Genomic DNA, 6,729 nt, shown 5'->3' on the forward strand with positions numbered 1-6,729 from the left:
CTATCCTTTTTAATTTTTAAAAAAATTTTAACCTCTCTTCACAAAAGGTACGGTAGACTGTAGCCTGTCAAAAAGGCTTTATTTTTTTCTTTCTTTTCTTTTCTTTTTTTCTTTTTTCTTTCTTTCTTTTTTTTTTACATTTAATCACCATACATCCCCATAGCATACAAAATGAATCTTCACAGCCTGAATATTCTGGATACCAGTTTAGTCAAAGATATTGCCATACTCTTTGTCATCAACAGAAAATCAGGTGATAGTGTAGAACCCACCAGGTGACTAGAAACCAGCACAGGCATAGAAAGTATGGAAAAACCAAGAAATACCTCTTCCTCAATGGAACAGAGAAACTCTTTTTTCGTTTCTTTCTTTTTTTTTTTTTTTGAGAGGTTTTTGCTATAGGGTGTGTGCGCTCGCCAGACAGACAGAGAGAGACAGAGAGACAGTGAGAAATCACCCCCCAAGGCGGATGGCCATGCCGCAATCCCTTCTCCTCCATTCTCCTCTTGGGATCTTGGGCACACACGCACAGGTGCCCGGCGTGAGTTTTAAGCCACTGGGTCTGGGACTTGAACCATGGTCGACTATGTGGGAGTCCAGCGACATAGCCATTATGCTAACTGCTGGTTCCAAGAAACTCTTTTTCAACCACAGACAGCACAAAGGACTTTGAAGGAATGTCCAAAATAGAGTTCAGACTATTCATGGTGACAGAGATGAGGAAGGCTTTCTAGGTTTTGAAAGAGGACATAGACACCATAAAAAAATAATTCAGAACTCCTAAAGAGGAAGACAGTAATATAGGAAATCAAGATCTCCCTCAAAACTATTAATAGTAGATTGGACCACACAGAGAATCTGGAAGACAAAACTTTGACTTAGATAAAACCACCAGAAACAATGAAAAAAATAATTTAACAAAATGAGGACAACAGGGACCAGCAGTTGGCGTAATGGCTATGTTGCTGGACTCCCACATAGTCGACCGTGGTTCGCATCCTGGACCTGGTGGCTTAAAACTCATGCCGGGCATGTGTGTGTGTGTGTTCCCAAGATCCTGAGAGGAGAATGGAGGAGAAGGGATTGTGGTGTGGCCATCCCCCCTGGGGCGTGATTTCTCGCTTTCTGTCTTTCTGTCTCTCTCGTTCTGTCTGACGAGCGCATGCACAAACCTCTCCAAAAAACCTCTCAAAAAAAAAAAAAAAAAAGAGGACAATGTACGAGAAATACTAGATACTATGAAACACCTGAATATTTGAATTATAGGTATTCCAGAAGGTGAAGAATCAGACAAGGGCAAAGAAGGTCTATTCAATGAAACTTCCCAAACCTAGAGAAGCAATAAAACATCTACACCAAAGAAATACAAAGGTTCCCAAATAGAATCAACCCAAGAAGATCCTTTCCATGGCACATTAAAGTAAGAAGGACCAAAATCACACATAAAGACAAAATATTAAAAACAGCAAGAGAAAAATGTCAAGTTACCTACACAGGTTATCCCATCAGGCTAACGTAGGACTTCTCAATGGAAACAATGTAAGCAAGAAAAGAATGGGAAGATATATTCAAACTGTTAAAAGAAAAGCAATTTCAAATTGATTTTATGAAACCTCTATCACTCTAATCTCCCAAACAGATAAGGACATGGCAAAAAAGGAAAATTACAGACTAATATCTTTGATGAATATAGATGTAAAATTCTCAGCAAGATCCTAGTAAATCATATTTAACAACATATAAAAAAGATTAAACATCACAGCCAGGTAGACTTTATTCTAGGAATGCAAAGGTGATTCAGCATATGCAAAAACATAAATGTGATACACCATATTAACAGAAAGAGAGATAAAAATGATATGATCATATCAATCAATGCAGAAAAACATTTGAAAAAATACAATGTCCCTTCATGATTAAGACTCTCAGGAAAATTGGCATAGAAAGGTAATTTCTCAGCACAATAAAAGCCATTTATGTAAAACCCTTGGCTAACATTGTACTGAATGGTACAAGACAAGTTGGCCCACTTTCTTCACTCTTCAATACAGTGCTGGAAGTCCTAGCCAATGCAAAAGAGAATAAAATATGAGCTGTTCGAATAGGAAAAGAAGAGGTGAAATGATCTCTATTTGGAGATGATATGATTATATATTTAGAAGACCCAAAGATATCCATAAAAAGAATGAAAAAAAAATTTCCTTGAAGTAATAAATGAATACAGTAAAGCGGCAGGATACAAAACAAACACAAAAATCTATAGCATTTCTATATATGAACAACAAGAAGACTGAGGGATAACTGAATAAAGTAATCCCATTACTATAACCACAAAAAGTGAAAATACCTAGGAATAAATCTAGCCAAAGAAGTCAAAGACCTCTATGAGGAACACTATGAAAATCTAAAAAAAGAAATAGAAAACGGCACAAAGATGTGGAAGAACGTCCCATGTTCCTGGATTGGAAGAATCAATATAAGCAAAATGGCAATTCAATCCAAATTAATCTACATACTTAATGCAATTACAGTAAAATTACCAGAGACATCCTTCAGAGATCTAGAAAAGATAATCATAGAATTATCTTAATTCTGGAATCATACAAGACCCCTTATTACCAAAGAAATCTGCACAAGAAGAGTGGAGTAAGAGTAATCTCACTCCCTGGCCCCAAAATATATTACAAAACTGTGATAATCAAGACAGCATGGCACTGTCACAAAAACAGACATGTGGACCAATGGAATAGATACCTCAGATATAAACCTCTCAACATACAGCCAAATACTCTTTGATGAAGGGCATCAGTCAATCCAGTGGGAAAAAGAAAACTTCTTTAGCAAATGATGCTGTAAAAACTGGGTAGCCACTGGTAGAAGGATGAATCTGGACCTCCTATATCTCACCATTAACAAAAAACAATTTAAAGTGGATTGAAGATCTAAACCTAAGACCTCAAGCTTTAAAACTACTAGTGAAAACACTGGGGAAACTCTGGGAGTAGGCAAAGACTTCAAAATAAGGCCCCCCAAAGAACAGGCCATAATCCCCAAAACAGACAAGTGGATTACATCAGATTAAGAAATTTCTGCACAGCAAAAGACACAGTAATTAGTGTGAATTGACAACCCTTGGAATAAGAATATTTTTGTTAACTATGCCTCAGATAAGGGACGGATAACCAGAATACACAGGAAACTCAAGCAACTTACTTGAAAACAATGATAAACCCAATTAAAAGATGGCAAAATGAGTGGAACAAAAATCTCTCCAAGGAAAACATATGAATAGCCAAAAAGCATATGAGGAAAAATCATATCTCATAAAGCATATTCCTCATCCTAAGGGAGATGCAAATCAAAACCACAATGAGATACTATCTAACCCCAGTAATAATGGCTAAGATTTAAAAAACAAGAAAAATGGTAAGTGTTGGAGGGTGTGGTGTAATGGGAATTCTGCTCTGTTGGTGGGCGTGTAAATTAGTCCAGCCACTGTGGAGAACAATATGGAGGTTCCTCAAAGATCTATAAATAGAACTAACATATGATCCAGCAATTTCACTCTTGGGTCTTTACCCAAAGGATAGGAAAATGCTCATTTGGAAAAGTGCTTGCACATCTATGTTTATTGCAGCTTTATTTATGATCCCTAAGACATGGAACCAACCCAAATGTCCACAAACAGATGAATGAATTGATAAAGTGTGACACATATACACTATGAAATACTACTCAGCCATAAAAAAAGACCCATTTGTTTTGTGGATGAATATGGAATATTTACTAAGGAAAGCAAGCCAGGGTATATGAAAGCATTGTATGTCTCCACTTAATATATACTGACTGTCTCTACCCTATGGCAGAAATTAAAAGATTAGTGTATATAGAAGCATGGAAAATGGTTACACAAACTGGAGATAGTGTGGGAAGAGGGTGGAAGAGGGGGAAAGTGACATGAAGGGAATCAAGGAGAAGAGCAAGATACTTATGGGACACAGAAATGGATGATTATCTGTTAATAATAATGTATATGGCATCTTCAACTGGATTGGTGTGAAGGATATTCATGCTGGATAAATTCACTTTATAAGTAGTAATGATGTATAGTGATTAACTGCATTAAAATTAATTAAAAATATAAAAAAGAAGAAAATGTGATACACAGATGCACACATGCAATGTAATAACTATTCAGCTTTTAAAAAAGAAGAAAATCCAGAGCCAGAGAGTGGAATGGTGGTTAAGGCTCTGAATTCCCACATGGTCGAGTGCTGTTCTAGTCTTGGACCCAGCATCTTGAAAATTTCACTGGACACATATGCTGCATGCCCCAAATCCTGAGAGAATGAGAGAGAGGGGATTGCAGCATGGCTATCACCCTTGCGGTGGTGGTGAGTTCATGATCTCACTTATACATGAACTCTAAAAAAGCTGAATTCATAGAAGCAGAGAGAACAGTGATTATCAGAGTTGGATTATCAATGGAGTGGAATTGGGGAGAAATTGGGCAAAAGACACAAAATTTCAGTTAGACAGGAGGAAGAAGTTAAAAGGATCCATTGTACAACCCAGTGACCATAGTTAATAATGATGTATTGTACACTGGAAAATTGCTAAAAGAATAGATTTGAAGTGCTTTCACCACAGAAATATGTATATGAGGTGATGGATGTGCTAATTATTTTAATTTGACCATTTGACAATATCTATATATATTTAAAAAATATGCTGTACATCACAATTATGTGTAATTTTTGTCAGTTAAAAAAATGTGGTTGCTTTTGAGAAGGTAGTTTCATCACTCACTTTTGTAGTTTTCCTGGGGGAATGGAAGCTTCTCAAGGAGAGTGAATTCAAACCTGCAAGGAGAGTGAAAGATCATTTGAAATTAGTCTTGAGCATGGCTCTTGTTTTAATAATACCAATGACATAGACTTTTTTGTTTTTGGTTTATGAGGCTGCACCCACAGTATAAGGCAAGCACTGGATGACTGTGAGCCAAGACTGCTGTGTGACCATAGATCCAATGAGAATTATCTCCTAATAACCATGTGGACACAGACAGTTCTAGAGGAAATAAGTTAATGTCTAATTTCCATTTATTGTCTTGCAAGGAACTTCTCCAGCCATCAATATAATAATTTTGGTTTTCTTAGTTGCTCCAAGTACTAAATCCTTTCTTTCTCTGATTAGAATCATCGACTATAGGTAATGGGATTGAGGTATAGCTCAAATTGCATTTTAAAAATGTTTATTTCTTAGGGAGAGAAAGAGAGAGAGAGAGAGAGAGAGAGAGAGAGAGAGGAATGAACACCAACACAGGGTCTTCACAATAGATCAACTCCTAGCCTCAGTCAGCCTGGGTCACAGTTACATGGGCATGCTCTGGGAGTGCTCAAAGAGGTCTTGGGTTCATATAATTTTCCATGTGGGTCCAGTTGCATTACTTCTGTGCTACCAGCCTGTCAATGACATTGTAGCTTTAACAGAAATCCTGGCAAGGAAACCACTGGGCTGACCAGAACATCATTGCATTTTCCAGGAGATCTATTGATAGATAGAAAACTGAGATAAGCTATGTGGAAATTCTCTAAGCAGTCTTGAGTTCCAGAAATGATTGAGTAGAATCAAGAGGATTGGTATGAGGATCTAGGGGAGTGCAGGTGAGAGCTAGTCTAGAAGCCATGACGTGACATGATATGACTAGAGGACAGGTTAGATGAGAGGATATTGGATAGCAATAATTAAAATCACTGAATCAGAACATTTAATATGATCTAATTGCTGAATTCCCTATAGAAAGGCTGTTCCACTGCGCAGTGAACAAAGCTCCAGTTTCTCTGCACTGACAGCACCAGGGACCATCAGTTTTAAGTACTGTGGCCAATATTTACTTGGAGAGTATCTCATTATTTTAATTTGTATTTCTTTGTTTATTAATGAGGCTCAGAATTGTCTCATTTGTCTGCATAATTTATATTTCTTCTGTAAATTTTTAATGTGCTTTTGTCTATTGATTTGTAAGAATAATTTGTATGTTAGAGAAATTAGTCCTTTGTCTGTCATTTGGGTAACAAATACTTTCCCAAGTTTGTCATTTGAGGTTTTTAATAGTGCTTTTAGCATTCAAAAATGTTAAAATTTGATGTAGTCAGATTCGTCTATTTTTTTTTCCTTTACAACATCTAGTATTCGTGTTGTGATTAGAAAGGCCTCTTCTCTGAGCTAATAAAATTATTCACTCATGCTTTCTTTTTGATTAGATAAAATTTCCTTTTTTTATGTCTAAGATTTATCTTCAATTTATTTTGCATGTAACAGTACACATTTATTTCTTCAGGAAATTGCCGGGCAGCACTGTCTCTCCACTAGACTCTGAGCTTTGGGAGGGTAGTCACTGCATTTCGCTGCTACCCCTATGCCGCTGGTGCCTGGCACAGTGCTGGGCAGTTAGGAGGTGATTACTAAGCTCCCCTGTAGTACCTGATGCAATTCTAGAAGATTTCCTGTCTATCAGGAAGAAACCATCATTTCTGGATGTATAATTTAAAAAGGAAGCAGAGTGGAATATGTTTAGAAAATAAAAACCAAGACGGACAAGGAATCATAAACTGACCGTGCTTACTTCAGAGAAAACCCGGTGGGAAATCTCTTTTGTAAAGTGTTAAAGAAGTGGATGGTTTGGTCTTCAGTAAAGAAGTGCTCTGGAATAAACTGCTCAATTAT

This window comes from Tupaia chinensis, unplaced genomic scaffold (genome assembly GCF_000334495.1).
Source record: "Tupaia chinensis unplaced genomic scaffold, TupChi_1.0 Scaffold000709_1, whole genome shotgun sequence".
Lineage (NCBI taxonomy): Eukaryota > Metazoa > Chordata > Mammalia > Scandentia > Tupaiidae > Tupaia > Tupaia belangeri.